General features: G+C 42.4%; 1 protein-coding gene and 1 long non-coding RNA gene across 3 annotated transcripts in view; one reads left to right on the top strand and one right to left on the bottom strand.

Annotated features, from left to right (window-relative positions):
* Positions 1-18168, bottom strand: part of TENM2 (teneurin transmembrane protein 2) — a 591699-nt gene that overhangs the window by 527283 nt on the left and 46248 nt on the right. The window contains exon 1 of one of the 2 annotated variants that reach the window (XM_082456388.1): positions 14789-14981. The exons of the other annotated variant lie outside the window; for it this stretch is intronic. The gene's annotated coding sequence lies outside the window, so the exon portion shown is untranslated. Of the gene's footprint in view, positions 1-14788; positions 14982-18168 lie in introns of those variants that run through there. 2 annotated transcript variants of the gene reach the window in all.
* The window catches only part of LOC309658278, a 953833-nt gene that overhangs the window by 7729 nt on the left and 927936 nt on the right, over positions 1-18168 (top strand). The gene's annotated exons all lie outside the window — the stretch shown is intronic.

Below are 18168 nucleotides of genomic sequence, written 5' to 3' on the forward strand. Positions count from 1 at the left end.
TTAGCCCAGATATGATGTTTCTTCAATCTTCAAAACCACCAGGCACAGTCAAAATTCATATTCAAAGAGCCACCTCTTGCCCCAAATGCATTTTTCAGATACTCAGAGGACTAAAGGAATTCTCTCTCTCTTTTTTCTCTGACATCAGTATGAAGGATACATAGAGTCAAGCACTCTCTTGTGTATAGACCATATAACTAAACATTTGCAATTATCCTGAGCCTAAAGAACCTTCTGGAAAATTAGTTCACAGCTCTCCTGGATGGAAATATATATCTGGAACTAAGATTGCAAAACACCTGGGTGATCAATCAGCATAACCATCTTATTTTTCCAAAGAAACTCAGAGAGCTTCAATGACTTACCCAAACTCACATATGGATGGAGCTGAGAGTTAAGCCAATATGAAATCACGAGCAAGAACTTTCCCAATGCCTCTCTACATGACCAACTGAAAGTTTTCCTTCCCATAAGCTCAGTATAATTCAGCCTATTTCTTTTCAAAGGAGATTCACCAGGGAACTTGGCAGCTTTTCCATCATAGCAAATCAGTGCACCTGACTGGCCATCCTCATTGAAAGAGAGCTGGATGTAGGTGTGGGAAGTGATGAATGATAAGTAGAGTGGAGTCTCAGAAGGGTATTTCAAAAAGGGGCCCCAAGAGCTATAGGAGAATGTTATATAGGTCTTTCTACCTGCAATCTCTTTCAGATTTCTCAGGATAAAATCATCATATACCTTTCATTTGCATTTGCCTGTGTGTCTGTATTGTTGACTCAGCAGTAGTATGTCCTCTACAAGAGATTTGTCTCTAAATTTTTCCTGACTGTACTGACAGACAGATGACCTGGACAAGGAATGGGAAATTCACTTACTTCTTTCTAAAAGGAAATTAACCAAAACATGCTTTCTACGGTCTGACAAAGATAATGTGAAACTGAATATAAAATATGTGTTTGTGTTGTAGCTTTAAAAGCAACCGAAACAGTGGGAATGCTACTTTTAAAGCAGTTTCTTATCCTGGAAGTAGTTGTAACTAAAATCAAACAACAAAAAAAGCAAAAAAACAAAACAAACAAACCTCAGGTCACAGGATTGGCTGTTCAACACGTAAGAAGATATTTCCCTGATTTTCTCTGCTAAAATGGCTTTTCCCTTTTCTCATTTTACTTTGCTTAATTCCTGTGGCACATTACATATTTCATGGTAATAGTCTGTGTATGTATTTCCAATCCGTTACTAGATTGTAAACTTCCGAGGCAAAAGGACAAATTATCACGCTGTTCTCTGCCATCATTGCATCTTACACAGTATGACAACCTCATGTTGGTTCTCTCAGTATCACTCTTGCTTGTCTCTCTAATTCTTTATCCACATGGCAGGCAAAATGATCTTTTAAAGACAAATCTGATGACAGCCCCTTCTTCAAAATCCTTCGCTGGCTTCCCAGTTTTCCGAGGATGGAGTCCATATCCCCTTAAGATAGACCAGGAACCTGTGTTGGATCTGGACCTTGCCCACCTCTTACCATCTGCTTCACTCCTCTCTCCTGCTCCCTCTCTCTGCCCCAGGAACCTTACCCTTTCATTCTTGGAACTCACTATTTTCCTCCCAGTCCACACATATTCCTCCTCTCCCTCCCTCCCCCTAACCCCTTCTTCTGGTTACCTGCTATTCATCAGTTCAGTTCTTTAGGGAAGCCTTTCCTGATATCATTTTCAAGTCAGGTCCCCCTGATGTTACATACTGTTGTCCTATCCTATACATTTTCTCTAAGACCTTCCTAAAGCATAACTTCTGAAATACTGGTGGAATATGATATAGTCACATCAGAAAATGTTAAGTCCTAAGTTCTCAGAGACCTTCTACAGAGCCATGCCACGGAAGGAGGAATTCTATCTCCCTCCTGGAAATAAAATATCAGTCCAGACATATTTCTGGAGGGGGTGGCAGTTAGAATCTACCATAATGCTGAATCAGCCACCCACATCATTTTTACGTAAAAAAAATGCCCCAGGCTGGTTAATGAGTTTAGTATTCAAAAAGACTCCCAGAGGTCTAGAGGAAGGATCAAAATGTAGGTATATTACTTTAACATAGTGTGGTTTCAAAGTCCCAGTTGTCCATTCTTGATTAACTGCCTCTTTGGTATATCAATCATCCCAGCAGAAAATGTTAGGTCACCACAAACATAGCACACCTGGGCTCATCCCCTTTATAATCAGACTCGCACTTCAGAGAATGCTGGAGTCAAAAGAAGAGGACCATTGCTGGATGACGAGGGCAAAGCTATCATCAAGAATCACTCAGTACATTAGAAGTCAAGGAGAAAGATGCTGCTCTGATAATCGGACCCCTTAACCCGCGGGTGTCACCGGAGCCCTTGAAGCTCTAAGCACATTTACAGGAACACCAACTGGAACAAATAAGAGCATAGGGCTAAGCCATCCTGATGGAGCAGGGGAAGAGAGATGGAGAATTTACATTCATTGAGCACCTATTCTGTGCCAGTTCTCTGTTAGGGGCTTTACAGCCAGTTTATCATTTAAATCAACCTGTCGCTTGGCTCAGTCTTTCCTTCCTTAGAGTTCTCCAGGGAGGCTGATAACTTTCCCCCGGAATAATGAACCAATCCTGCAAGGAACCCCCTTATGCCTTTTCACTTTAAAAAATCATCTCCATTACTTTTGACAAAGTCTACTACACCTGATCAAAGCAAAAGAGAGATTATTAAGATGATGATGATTTTATCAGAATGGGCAATGTAGCTAGGGATCGAGCCACTTCCAGATCCCAATTTTGCCCCCAAATTGCCTCCTTCAAAAAAGGAGGTGTTGATCTTCTTATTAATCTAATATACATGGTCTAAGAGATTTGGGGTAAAAAGCAAAGATACCCACTCAAAAAAGAGAGATATCAAACGCTAATGAATGTCACTGGCTGATCTCACTGCACTGCTCCCTCCTCTCATGCTGACCTGGAAGATGTGGGTCATAGGACTCAGCATTGAATTCGTAGACTTACTCAGTCTTTATAAATCTCACTTTCTTTCCCTTGAACTTTTATTTCCTTCTGTTCATCTAATTATGGATATCTGAACATTCTTTTTGCCCTAACCTACTCAAGTGTAAGTCTTTTAAAGACAGGAATCATGTCTTATTTATGTCAGTTCTTAGTATAAATACCTTGTATACTTCTTGTCCTAAATAACAAATTTTTTTTCACTTTTGCCTCACTTTCTCTGCTGTTACAGTAAAAGTAATACTCAATTTCAATAGACATGTAATGAAATCAATATCATTATGTTTGATTCCTTTAAAAAATGGAGATATATATACAAAAATGTGAATTGTTCTTATCTTAATGAAAAACAGTTTCTTACAGATTGAAATGTCTTTATACATCAACACCTTAAAGAGGGGTCAATGAAACATAATGGAATCACAAAAACTTCTCAATACATACCATAACGTAATTTAATCTAACTATTAAATTAGGGTGGGGAGAATTCTACGTACTCTTCTTACCAGAAAGAAGAATTATAGAAAAAAAAATACTGACCAACGGGAAAAATTTCTATTAATGACCACAGGCAACTGGAAGACATACAGAAAACTAATTCCACAGTAGGAAGTAGTATAGGGTAGTACATTTTCAAAAAGGAATTCTCTGGGATGTGGAGGTTATAAAAGGTAAAACTATGTTTTTATCTTAGAAATCTTTAAGGAAAAATGATCACATTACTAAAGGTTTCTGGCAACTGTAAAGTAACAAGGATTAGCCAGAGAAGCTTTATAAGAAACTGTGAAAAAGAGTGAGAATGTACAGAGAAGAGGATCTTAAATAAAATGCAGCGTGTCACTTAAGATGATAAAAAACAAAGAACAGGAACCTACACTTATCATTAAAAGAAACTTCAGAACTAGGACCACCTGTTGTTTTTCTAATTCATGAAATAGTTGAAAATAAAAGTCATAGGATACTGTTGACGTTGAAGACCAAATCCACAGCAAGTAACCAAGAATCAAATTCAGTTTTTAATCCCTTCAAATGAAAGAGATGGTATTTTTTCCCCCTAAAGGGAAGACAGCCTCATGATCAAATGACTCAGAAAAGGCCCAACTGATGTTACTGAAATTTGGCAAAAGTATTCACATTTCAGCTGAGTTATATGGTTGAGGTTTTACAGCCCAGAGGCATATCTTTAAGAAAGTTATAGGGGAACATAAATAGATATTTAGAATAGAAATGGCTCTTTTAGCATAGGTTAATGGAAGATATTCTATCACTGACTTGGGCAGGGAAAATGGAGAACTGATATAACAGGTTACCGAGGCTTGATAGCGAAATTGCCAATCTTTACGGAAGTTTTGAAGAATATTTAAAAAAGACATAGAAGGAAGGGATTTACATCTTTAAATGTGACTATTTCTCTCCATTTATCCTGTCAGGCCCATATTCTAAGCTACCGGGATATGTCACTTGCTCCCTGCTAATTCTTCCTCCATACATTGCCTTGAGAGGTGGTGTTTTGATTTTTTGTTTTGCTTGGTTGTTTTTGTTTTGTTTTAATGCAAAGCTGAGCATAAGCCCACTGCCTTCTGCCCCTGACAGACAGGTCCTCTTGACATACTCTATTTCTTCATGGCTCTTCCTATAATTTCAATGATTTATCTATTTATTTACTATCCATTGTTTTTGTCAGCTCAGGCTGCTATAACAAATACGAGACTGGGTAAGCTTAAACCACAGACTTTTACTTCTTACAATTCTGGAGACTGGAAGTCTGAGACAGGGTGCCAGCAGGGTTGGGCACCTGCTTTGTGAAGGCCTGCCTTCCCATTGTGGCTTCAGATGGTGAAGTAAGAGCTCTGAGTTCTGGTCTCTTCATCCCCTTCTAAGGGCACTAACCCCATCATGGGGGCCCCACCCTCAGGACCTCATCTAAACCTAACTACCTCCCAAAGGCCTCACCTCCAATTGCCATCACATTGGGCAATCCCCATCACATTGGGGATTAGGTATTCAACACATGGACATTTTTGGGGGGAGGGGGAGGGCACAAATGTTCAATCTATAACCTTCATCTTCCCTTGCAACATTATAAGCTCTAGGAGGTCAGGGAACTCTATTTTGCTCCCTGCTAAAGCCTACATGACTTGCACAGTACCTGGAACACTGTAGGTGCTTTTCATAAAGATTTATGGGATGTATGGAAGAAACAAATATTTATAATCCTCTCCCCCCTCCACTTTGTGTGTGTGTGTGCGCACATGCATGCATGTGCACACATGTATATATGAATATAATCTCTAGAGCAAACTGTAGATTATCCAATTACTACCTGGGAAACTGCCTTAAATGATGTTAACATCTCTACGTTTCCACAGAATATGTTTTGAGAAGCTCATTAATTGTGTAGAGTCCAGCCCTCTTTATATTACGTATTAGTAATTAACCTCCACAGTGTTCACATAACTCAAGAAGGAAATAGGTAGGTGGTATATGAGTTATAAGTGGCCTGGGTATTAGCACAGGTTTTTAACTAATCAAAGCTCTCAGTACATGTGTAATCCGATCTACGTCATTTAGATGTGTGGGTATGAGTCTGGTCTTCCATTATACTGCCCTCAAGGGGCCATGTTGTTTGTCATTCATCTTTTGATTTCACATACTGCCTACCCTGGTGCTAAGCATCAGATAGATAATTGATACATTTGCACTAATCTATGTATCAGTGTTAAAAATTGGGTTGAAAGTGACCTGCTATAATTTAGCGGAGAATATTTTTAGGTGAAAGAATCCTAGGGCAGATTTGCAAACCTCAAACCCACTTAAAGTGGCTACACCAGGGACTTTTGATGTGGCTGGAGGGTGGGCAATGGGGCTTGCAGTGGAAAGCTCAGTGCGAATGTCTGCTTTGCTGTTAGAGAGGTAGAGAGGCTGCCGGGCATGGTGGAAAGAGCATGGGTTTGAATTTTGGCCCCAGAAACATTTTTCCAAGTGAGTACTCTCTTTTAAGCCTTGGTTTTCTGATTAAAATTCCTGCTTTACCAGTTGTTGTGAAGTCTAGAAATGATGCACTGAAAATGATTAGCATAGCTTGGGGCACATGAGCATCTAATGAGTGGCAGTTAAGAGGTCCATGCAAAGAAACGCATGCAAATGTTCATAAGAGCATAATAGCGCCCAACTAGAAACGATCCGAATATCCATCAACTGGTGGATGGATACAGATAAGGTGGTGTATCTGTGTCCATGGAATACTATTCAGTCATAGAAAGCAATAAACTATTGGTACATGCTACAACATGGACGAACCTCAAAAACATCATGCTACATGTTATGTAATTCCGCTGGTAAGGAATGTCCAGAAAAGGCACATTCATTGAGACAAAAAGTAGATTAGTGCTGAATTAGGGCTGAGAGTGGGAGTGTAGATGACCAGTAAATGAGCTGTAGGGAATTTCTGGATGGTAGAAATGTTCTAAAAGTAGAGCATGTTGATGGTTGTACAACTCCATGAATTTAATTTAAAAAATCATACACTGTATACTTATAATGGGTAAATTTTATGGTATGTAAGTTATACAGCAAAAAGCTTTTCTTCTTTTCTTTTATTTTTTTAAAGCTCTATTAGACTGCTGAGGGAAATCAAGGGAGTAAGGAATCCCCTTGTACTTCCTATTGGGAGAAGGGTCTCAGATGGAGCTCTACAAAGAAGCTGCCATAAAGGCAATGGCTTCACTGGGCAAAGTGATGGCAGACCTGGCATTCTTTGAGACTCTTGGGAAATACCCTCATTCCTTCACAGAGGAGGCAACAAGCCAGAATCAGAGGGGATGGCTTCTGGAGCCAGTGTCCACGGAACTGTCGGCCTGGGGGATGCTGCCTCCCTAGGGGGCAGCCAGAGGACTGTCGCTGGGACTGTTTGGAAAGGAGAAATTTTGGTTCTTCCTATTCCTGCCTTCTAACCACCTTTTCCAATTTCCTCTCGTTGTAATGATTAACTAACGGCAGGCAGCTAACTGAAGATGTATTTGTATGACTTGCTGTTCTGGTGAGAATCTATACAGGGGCTGTTGTCTGTTACCTGTCCAGAAATGTGTTCAAAGAGAGATGGGTGATGCTGACACGGGTGTCTGGTGTCACACAGAGATAAAAAGGTGCGCGGAAGACCATCAGTCAGCCACAAACATCCAAGTTCCAATAAAAGAGGAATAATCGATATATTAAAATCTATAGGCCCTAGGAGGATACTAAACTCATCACTTCTTTTTTTTTTTTCTTTTAAAGAGAGACAGAGAGAGAGAGAGAGAAAGCACGGTACCCGCAATACATCAATTAAAACCTGCCATTTCCCCGAAGTTGTCAGCTGCAGAGCAGCTGCCAGAAGTCCTCCTTCTCCGAGGGTGTCTTGAAAATGAACACCTGGGGCAGCCAGAGCTATTAATAGGTGGAGGGAATGATATAAAATGTCACAATGCACCTTTCCAAATAAAAATGTGTCCAGACTTCTCGGGGAGGGAAGTAAGAGAGGAAAATAGCCCAAAGTACTTAAGAAATTATTGCATTTTCCTTTTTTTGAACTCCTACTATATATTACAAGGGAGAGCTTGTCACTTCCAAGGTGTCTGGCCTCTCTCACTGCTGTTCTGGAGAGTTTCATAACACAGTCACAGCCGGCAGGGTCTTCTTGCTTCATTCTTCTCACAATAGGGGCCAGAGAGGCATTGCTTCTGTTCCAACAAGGAGAGTGGGTGGGTACAAGGTGCTGACTGCCACCACAGTACAGTGCTGAGGAAGGATGCGGCTCCCCTGTCACTTCTGCTTCTACTGCTGGATGCCTAGTCCAGACAGGGAAGAGAACCCTGGGACCCCCCAAGTCACAAAACTTTTAACAAGTATACTCAAAATCCCTGAACATGCTTCTGGATTGATTTCATAATAATCGCCATAAATTTCTTTTTAGTATGATGTTTTCCTGGTTAGACGGAAAAAAAGAGATTCTATATCTGGAGAAAATAAGTTTCAGTTCCTGCTGATTTCTAGAACTTAACCTTGAAATTCAAAAGCTGGGTGAGCATGGGCAAGACACTTAACTGCTTTAGACACCAACTCCCCCAAATATAAAATAAGATACTCCAACATTATGATTATTCAAGCTCCCTTTGAGTTTTAAAATTCCTGGATTGTATCATGGAGGCAAGAATTCTGCCCCCGAAACAGACTCAAGAAAGCTCTCAATGAGGGTAAGGTCAATAGTCATCGCTTCAGTAGAGGCTGATTAAAAGATCTACTCTTTCTTTCTTCTTTTTTTAATAGCAAAGTTTGTTCTATTTCCCTCCAACCAAACTATCAAGCTTCTAGTTGTTCTAATTTAACTTTATTACTCTTCTGTCTCATCAATAAGAACATAATAGTGTCCTTAAAGAAAATGACAGCTCTTTTCTTTGAGGTTTATTTCAAACAATTTTCTTTCTTCTTAATGAGGCTGATCCATGTTTGCAGTTGCATATTGTGTTCTTTTAATGGGGAGGTTTTCAAACACTGAGAAGAAAAAGAAAAGCCAGCTTTCTTTTCCTTATTTATTATTTTGCTAGCCTTTTTGTCACTTCAAATAGTTACCTTACACATCATTTACAAATCATGGGCTTTTTGCAATGCAGCGCATTTCAAGGATGGTGCCTCTTTTTTTTTGTCTTTTTATAAATGAGGTCTTGCCCAGACAGTCAATGTCTCCAAATCACCCCTCCTTCTGAGGTCCTGGATCCCCCGTGTTTTCTTCCACAAACGGTAGGGGCCCAGCAGCTTTAAAGCTTTTTGATCAGGTTTCATGCAGGGAGACATTATGCATTAACTGGCATATTGGAACTACCACTGAGGCACCATTAGTCAACAATTATTGGTCTTTCAAACTCTGGCCTCAGCTATCCCCCAGTTAGCAGACTCCTGGGTTTTATACTAAAAGAGAAAAAGCAACTGTGTGTGCGCGTTTGGTTTTTTTCTTCAGCATCGAGATGAGTTCAAGGATTTGGATTACGAAAGATTTTGGCAGCTCAGAATATAGGCATCCTATTATAACGACCCAGATGACAAATGCGGATGAGAGGAGAACACAGATACACTCGTCCCTCTGTATCCATCGGGTGTCCAGGACCCACTGTGGATACCAAAATCTACAGATGCTCAAGTCCCATAGTCGGCCCACCCTATTCTGCATCCGCAGATTGAACCAACTTCGGATGGCAAACAAAATTCACGATCCATGGTTTGTTGAATCCGCAGATGCGGAACCCATGGATACTAAAGGCCGACTGTAGTCAGATCTGCAAACGTGCTTCCTTTTAGCCCACTTCTTCCTTCCCCTTTCCCTACCAGGCTGCTCTTCCCCAGTTTACTCGAGAAAACCTCCCTCTTAACTCTCCACTTGATTTGAGAACTTTAAATGGGCTCTGACAGTACCTGCTAAATACTAGCCACGTGGACATACAGCTATAAAGCATACATGAAAATGTATTGGGTAAAGAGCCTTAAAACCCAGAAAGTAGTATTTTTAGGACTAACTTTCTGACTTGAACTGAAACTGAACTTCAGCTTTCTTTTTGATACTATGCAAGGGTTGGGCTAAATAACGTTTAAGGTTCCATCTACATCTAAATTCTGTGCTAGGAACTATAGGAATAAAAATGAAGGTTAAAGGGACAAAAAAGCAAATGATGTGGCTGGGAAAGAGGGAATTATTGGAGAAACGTGGGAATAAATTAGAGGGATGGTCAGATGATAAAAACTTTCCAAAGCTCAGTATAAGAAAACTCTGGACCCAAAGTCAAGTTAGTTTAGGTTCCAGAAGAGGAGGGAGAATGATTCATTGCTGATTGGGGTGATTAGTTTGGCAACAACGTGCAAGACATGGTTAGAAGATTGTTGCCCAAGAAAGGGGGGTTGAGGTGGTGAGGGCCTGGACCCTGGGAGGGATGCTCCTTCACTGTTCTTTCATCCAATTAAAACAGAAAATGGGGGGCTTCCCTGGTGGTGCAGTGGTTGGGAGTCTGCCTGCCAATGCGGGGGACACGGGTTCGGGCCCTAATCTGGGAAGATCCCACATGCCGCGGAGCAACGAGGCCCGTGAGCCACAACTGCTGAGCCTGCGCGTCTGGAGCCCGTGCTCCGCAACAAGAGAGGCCACGACAGTGAGAGGCCCGCGCACCGCGATGAAGAGTGGCCCCCGCTTGCCGCAACTAGAGAAAGCCCTAGCACAGAAACGAGGACCCAACACAGCCATAAATAAATAAATAAATAAATAAAAATTAAAAAAAAAAAAAAGAATTTGGTCAACAACCTTTAATTTGAAAAAAAAAAAAAACAAAACAGAAAATGGGTGACTCTAAGTTCCCTGGGGGCCAGAGCCCTGTTTGTTTATAGGCTTAGCACAGTTTCTAGGAATAACAACAGGTGTTGAATGAATGCATGATTGTTTAAGTTTATAGAAAGTAACATAACTCCATTTTGATACATTGAGAATGAGGGACTACAGATAGTGAAGAGCCAGGGAGGGCTGGTTTTTTCCTTCTTGAGGAAAGAGAAGATGGGCAGTGAAACTGACAGGAGAGTTCAGAAGGTAGACTGAGTTGCTGAGCCAGAAGTCAGGATAATATTTTCAATATTTTGACTTGAAGGTGATAGTAGTATCTAGAAATGAGGGAAGATGGCATACGTTCCTGAGAGCACTTTGTGTAGAGGTGATGGTTGAAGCAGGTTGGCTACACCATGGCCACGTCTCAGAGATGGCCCATGATTTAGAGAAACTCCTAAAGAACTACAAACTTAAGTGCTAGAGCCTGAACCGACAAGGCAGTTTCTCCACTGATTCCCTTTTGAAGATCATTCATTGTATTTTCCTAATTTTTCCTCCCTTAACCCTATTCTTCAAAATCTACTCATTCAAGAAAGGTTTGTTGAGTATCTCATCTGTAACAAGCACAGTTAAAGATGCTGGAGAAAACGGGGGCCACAGCACAAAGTTCCAGCCCTCACGGAGCTTACTTTTGACAGTAAGAAGGTTAAGGAGGTTAAGAAGTAAATGGAAAAGAGAGTGACTGGTGGAGATGGTGAAATCACTTCAACCAGGGTGGTCAGGGGAGGTTTCTTCAAGGAGGTAACATTTGAGCTCAGACTGAACTTCTCAGATTGATGAGAAAGATGCAGTGCAGCTATAGGGTAGGAATGTGCTGGAAACAGGAAACAAGAGCTAAGGTTTTCTGATGGGTATGAGCTTGGCATATCTGCAGGGTCTAAAGGAGGCTGGTGTGGCTGGAGCCCCAAAAGTGAAAGGGGTAGTGGGGGCTGATGAGGTCAAAGGGGGAGGGACCACTAAGAAGGAATTAAGAAACAGGTTACGGATGTTTTTTCTCAGTAAGAGAAAATCAAGATTGTCCTGATCCTTAATCTTTAAGAATAAAGCCCAGAGTACGAACTTCTGGTTGAACTCCTACCAGGTACCTTTCATGAGTCCCTAGGCCCAATAACTGAGGCCAAAGGGTGGCTTTTATCTTGGCAGTTTCCCAATTGTGCTTGCAGAGCTAAGATAGGGATCAAGTAGGACACGGAATAGAAAAGAAAGAAGAGAGATACATGGCATTGTTTCTCAAAGATTGGCTGAGCTGAGGTATAAAGCCACCGGGAAAAGAAATGGGAAATCCTAGCAGAAGGAGAATTGAAGTTATATAGAAAGGGAGATTGAAGGGAAATAGAGTCAACAAAATGTGAATTGACTGCACAATCCAAAAGCAGACAGGAGAAGCATTCTATCAGGTGTGGGTGTGCAAAGTTTCCCAAGTTCCATTCAGTGTATTTCAGAAGCTGCTGTCTTCTGCTGAAATGCAAATGGCCTTGAATTTCTGAGGTCACAATTAGTTGCACACGTTTTTGCCTTCCTGTCTCTGTAACCCCATGTGACTGAATAAATGAAGAGAAGACACTAGCTGGAAAGGCAAAGATACAGACTTGGAAAGTCACTGTCGATTCAGAAAGGGGATTTCTTGGGCAAAGGGGTGGTGAGTGAAAATGGGAGAAACATATGTGTATCCAAACAAAGGCAGCTACCATCCTCCTTTCGGAGTGCCGTGAGCAAGATGGCAGACTTCTAGACCAGCACACCTCACTAATGAGACAAGGCAGAAACCCCTGCGTCTGTTAATCATCTTATGGATTTTATTCTAGCAGCATCTTAGCAAGTTCTAACATAGAGGAATGACCATTTTCAAGAGACAAAAGGGTAGGAGAGGGTTACCAAAAATTACTTGTTGCACTTTGCTGGAGTACTACACTGTCATTTTACTGCTCAAGACAATGTCTCAACTAAGCACTCAGAAGAGGAAAGAATAGAAAACATCAGTGAAACAGGGTAGAAAGTGGTCCTTTATGGCAGCAGTCCCCAACCTTTTTGGCACCAGGGACCGGTTTTGTGGAAGACAATTTTTCCACGGATGGGGGCACGGGTGGGATGGTGCAGTCAGTAATGTGAGCGATGGGGAGAGACAGATGAAGCTTTGCTGGCTTGCCCGCTGCTCACCTCCTGCTGTGCGGCCCAGTTCCTAACAGGCCGAGGACTGGTACAGCTTTACGGGGTTTCACCAGTTATCTATTCTGAGCTTTGGGGCAGAGTAGGGGAAAGGGCTAAGTTTTGACTATTACATTTGTGGAAATATGGTCTCTCTTACTGCCTCAACCACCATATCCCCCAAATCAATCATCACCAAGAGAGGTGGAGATGGATGGAAGCCAGAGAGTGGCTCCCAGTCAACAAGATGGAAATCTGGAATGTTGGCCAGCTTTTTCCTATTTATGAAGTCCCTTAAAGTTGCTTTAAAGTGGCTATTTAGGAAGCATCCTGGGGTAGAGACTTTTGCCTCCCCAGGTCTCCAACCTGCACAGAACTAGAATCCCACTAAGAAAAAAACAGGGGAAACTTTGGATCCCTGCTTTCTCTCCCCAAGCCTTTGAGAAAGAGAATTACTGAAGGTCATTGCTCTTAGTCACACAGAATAGCCAGAAGGTATATTTCCATTCTGGTCTGCTTTTCACAGATGACAAGAGTGACTCAGTGATTCCAAGCCCTTCATTTTGTAGGTTAAAGAACTGAGGCCTGGAAATAGACGAGCCCCAAATGACAGAGCTAACCTGTGCCCCAGCGCCAGCTAGGACACCATCCCTGGCCTGCTGGCTGTAACGTCATCCTTTGTTTCCTACCCAAGGGACTCTATGAGGGAGAGTGATATTATCACAAGGAATCACCTTACCTCATTTTAATGTAATGTCTATTATTCTCAAATTTCTCCACTTTAATATGAACCTGTTTCCTGTGAAGTACATCATTCTGTCTACAGCATTCATCCTTGTAATCTGAAGTGTGTCCCCGTCTCCCCCAAATTCACATGCTGAAGTCCTCACCCCCAGTATTACAGAATGTGACTACAACTAGAAATAGGCCTTTTAAGAGGTGATTAAGTTAAAATGAGGCCATTAGGGTGGGCCCTAATCCAATCTTACAGGTGTCCTTATAAGAAGAGGAAATTTGCACACAGAGACACCAGGGATGCACACACAGAGGAAAAGGCCATGTGAGTACACAGGGAGAAAACAGCACCTGCAATCCAAGGAGAGAGGCGGTGGGAGAAACCAAACCTGCCAACACCTTGACCTCGGACTTCCAGCCTCCAAAACTGTGAGAAATAAATTTCCATTGCCTATGCCACCCAGCCTGTGGTATTTTATTATGTCAACCCTACTGAACTCATACAATCCCCTTAATAGATACTTATCAAGCACTTCATGCCAAATCTGTTTTAAGACATCAGGGTTACAATAATGAAGAATCCACCTTTTGTCATGCGTTCCTGGGAATTACAGTCTTGCAAGGGGAAAGACATCCAATAAGTTGGGTTACTAATAATTACTTAATTAGAGTTACAGTAAGTCTTCTAAAAGAAAATCACCTAGCCCAAGAAGCCACTCTCCTAGGAGGTAAGAGGGTATCAAAAGTGGGAAAAAGCAGATCTGACACGATGTAAACTCAAGTCCAATGTACCACTTCGTGTTCTAACAGCCTCTAATGCTACTTTCTTATTCTTTAAACAATTAGAATGTCACACAGCCTGAAACTTCCACCATGGTATTGCATTGCCAGATACTAAGCGGTCACGCACACCAACCTGTGTTGTGAGTTACGAACAAGATCAAGAACGAAATCATACAAATAACAGAACAAGAAAGAGGAGGCAAATTGGAGCCAGGCTTTCAGAATGGAAGGGTGGATCAACCACAGCAGCTATGACTGCTGGGGCCTCATCCGGTTTCCCTTAGACCTCAGAGGGATACGGACCAGCTTAGAGCCCCCACGAGACTGTCTGCAAAGCATCTCACGGATCAGAGGCAGCTCTGTTCATTCCTGGGAGGTCTCTCTTCAGTGCAGGTCTCACTTTGCCCTACACCTTGCTTGTGTCCTAAAGTGATAGGAAGAACCCTGATAAGGCAGGGGCAATTTCTTTGGGTCTTTACTAAATGCTGCCAGGGGTCCTTTCGCAGGGGCAGCGCTACATCAAGAGCCTGGAACAGCCCCTGAATTCCTGCAGCCATGCCTGCCAAGCTCTGAATTACGTGGAGGCTCCATGGATCAACCGGCTGCCTCCTGCCCGTGTGTCTGGACTCCCTGGCAGGACTGTAGACCACCAGAGGGCTGCATACCCCACAGGACCGGACCCTCGGCAGGAACACATTAAATACTTGCAGAGTTGAAATGAAGGAGAAGACTGTCTGCAACTGGCGACTTCCCAGCTGAATTCTCTCTTCCTGGGAGGTTATCAGCATGGACCTTCCGACGCAGCAGCCAAACAGCTAAGCCTCTGCCAGAGACAGATTTTTGGACTCCTGGGCTGGGGCGCTGGCTCAGTAGCCGCCGGAGCTCGGTGACAGGCATGTTCTGATCAGAGGAGAGATGCTTCTCACCTCCCAGGGAAACTTGTTGAGGAGTAGCCCGCCTCTGTAGGAACCACAGAACCTTTGCAGGGGCTCAGCGGATGAGCCTGGCTTCGAGAGGACCATCATTTTAGACTCGCCCTTTTAAAATGCTTTGATGTGGGAGCTCTTGAAACTGGCTAAGTACCCGGAGGTGAATAATGAACTTAAAAATAGGACATGATCGGGAGTGACAGGGGTTGCCTTTCTGAAAGGCAGAAAGATCTGAATTAGAATCCCAGGTGTGACAGGGACGGCTTCTATGGCCTGGGGCAAATCTCATCAATTCAGCTTCATTTTCGATACCGTTCAGGAGGGAGGCCGGTGCTTCTCTGCAGCCAGGTCGACCCGAGGCTTAACTGGCCTGGCTCACCTTGGCTGGGGAAGGTGGGCTTCCTCACTGGCATTCCATGGTGGGGCTGCTCGGGCTCCTCCTTAGGGCCCCCTGCTTGCTTTTGGCCTTTCTTTTGGCCTCAAGACCTTCAGATTTCAACAACACTCCTCAAGTTCTCTCTGGGGAGACCTCACCTGGAAGTATGCATGCCAGGGAGCCCTTCCTCTTTTCTAAAGCCTTGCTACAGCACCTCCAGCGTTTCTGTCCCGGGCCCTGATGCTACAGGGGTCCTAGGTGACAGCTGCTAATGCAACACATTTATCAGAGCAGAATTTTTAAGGTTTTCTAACAGCTTTCCATTTTCTCTGAGGAGATGGCATCTTTTACTGAGACCTTAACCTGAAGAAACGAGTGATACCGAATTTGTAAACTGGTTTTACAAAAGAGATATTTTGATATCTATCTATGTTGCATTTTTGGCTCCTTTAAAATCATGGACTATAGGCAGATGTCTCTTTTGTGTTCAAATTCCTTCTGATTAGAAGCAGGAATAGATATTGCTAAGTTCCTTTGATAACATTTATCACATTTATAAAACTTCAATTTTTTTCTCTCTCCTTTCCCACTAGATTATAAAAGCAGCACAAGAGTGGTCTAGATCTTAATGCTGCATGGTTCTTATGTAGGTGCCCAATGAATAACTGATGAATTGATAAGGACTGTTCTGGGAACTTGGTCAACAGTTCTCATATCAAGCCCAGCCCTCCTTTTTAAACAATCTGCTAAGTATTTCTACTTATAAAAGGTTTTGTTTACCAAGTTGCATTTATTTAGTATTGACTTTCGAACCAAAAGAAACTTGACATTTTAGTTAGCCTGTATCGGGAAGGGTACTCATTCCGTTTGGCTTTGTGAAATACTGAAATGACCTTGGGTACCCCTATGTAGTTTTGTTCACCTGTAAATTTTGAGACTCCAGCATGGGAATTGGTGGGTAAGATTTATATATTACAGGAAGTTGAACCATAATTTTCAGACACACTGGATATGGCTGCCTGACATACCACAGTATGACTGTAGTGGAACTTCAAAGGAATTGTATTCTGTTATTATTCTTTTTCTTTATATATTAATGTTTGTTATCTCTACAAGACTCCAAAGAGAGCCAGATGCACAACGGATATAGCTGGTTAATTTGTCTACACCACACTAAACATCCAGATGCTTGGATACTTGAAGACCCTGTTTCACTGGCATATTCAATTTTTTCTTTAATTAATTAATTAATTTAATTTATTTATTTTTGGCTGTGTTGGGTCTTCGTTGCTGTGTGCGGGCTTTCTCTAGTTGCGGCAAGTGTGGGCTACTCTTCGTTGCAGTGCACAGGCTTCTCATTGCGGTGGCTTCTCTTGTTGCGGAGCACAGGCTCTAGGCGCGCAGGCTCAGTACTTGTGGCTCGCGGGCTCCAGAGCACAGGCTCAGTAGTTTTGGCACACGGGCTTAGTTGCTCCGCGGCATGTGGGATCTTCCCGGACCAGGGCTCGAGCCCGTGTCCCCTGCACTGGCAGGTGGATTCTTAACCCCTGCACCACCAGGGAAGCCCTGGCACGTTCAATTTTCATTGAGAAAATTCAATGCCACTTAGACTAAAACAAAGTGAGTGAGTTTCCTTCTAGTTTGGAAGGATAAAAATTGGGTGTGTGCATTGTGGAGAAAGACAGTTGAAGGGAGGAAGGTTAGGAGGGAGGGAGAGAAGGAGAATGAACAGAACTGATTTTTGCAATCACCTCTTCTGTGTGGATCTTCTCTGCCCTACAAAAGAGGGCAGTAGGTCAAGCTCGGTGTTTAATTGCCCCTGTATTCTTAAGGGTGCAGTACAGATTATGCTAATCATCCCACTTAAATAATTCAGACCACATTACTGAAAGCTGCAGAGTCACTCTGAATAATGCAGACAGAACATACTGAGAAACTATGGGAATCCTATAAGTGGTATCTGTTTGGCACAAGAAGAATGAAATGATGAACCAGAGCATTCTTTTCTTTTACCGGCCTAGCTTTTATTAACCGTAATTATTGATATTTACAGTATGCGATCCTTTTACTTGCTTTTTAGATTTTACTGATTGCTCACATTTATTACTGAAAGTGAAGGACTATTTCTCATACTATTTTATAAATGAAGACAAGACATGGATCTTCTCGTGTGAGTCCTCACAAGTTAGCGCTACCAGATCTCAAGGACGACATGCCAGATTCGGTGATAGGAAAAATAAGATCTATGACCAGAACCCCAAAGGGCCAGGAATACTGTTCATGCCCTTTTCAGCAAACAGGGCATCTGTGTTTTTGTTTGGTATTGTAATGTGTTCCTAAGTTATGGAAAATCTCCAAAGCGCATTAGTACATAGTGGAAACATCACCTCTCCAGAGTAGGACACCAAATGCGGGCGAGTCTAACTGCTGTTTGCAGTGAGACAAACCTGGGGTCAAGCTATCACTCCACCCCTTACTAGGTGTGAGATGTGACCTTGGACTTCTACCTCTCTGAACCTTAATGTCCTCACCTGTAAAATGGAAGGATGATTCCTTCCCTGCATTCTGTGGAAATCATGTATATGCAGTGGCTGGCATATACACTGTCAAAATGTGGTGGCCACTTCTGATAAGATACTCTGGGATTCTTATTGATCAACTGGGCAGCGAAGAATGAGATAATGACTTTGAAAATTTGGATAGTTTTCTGGTCTTAAGCAGAGACCCACAGGGCCTTCTGTTTAAAGGAAAAATGTGCTAAGGTTACCAGCTACATGTGTAAA

Source organism: Balaenoptera physalus (genome assembly GCF_965194825.1).
Source record: "Balaenoptera physalus genome assembly, chromosome: 3".
Classification (NCBI taxonomy): domain Eukaryota; kingdom Metazoa; phylum Chordata; class Mammalia; order Artiodactyla; family Balaenopteridae; genus Balaenoptera; species Balaenoptera physalus.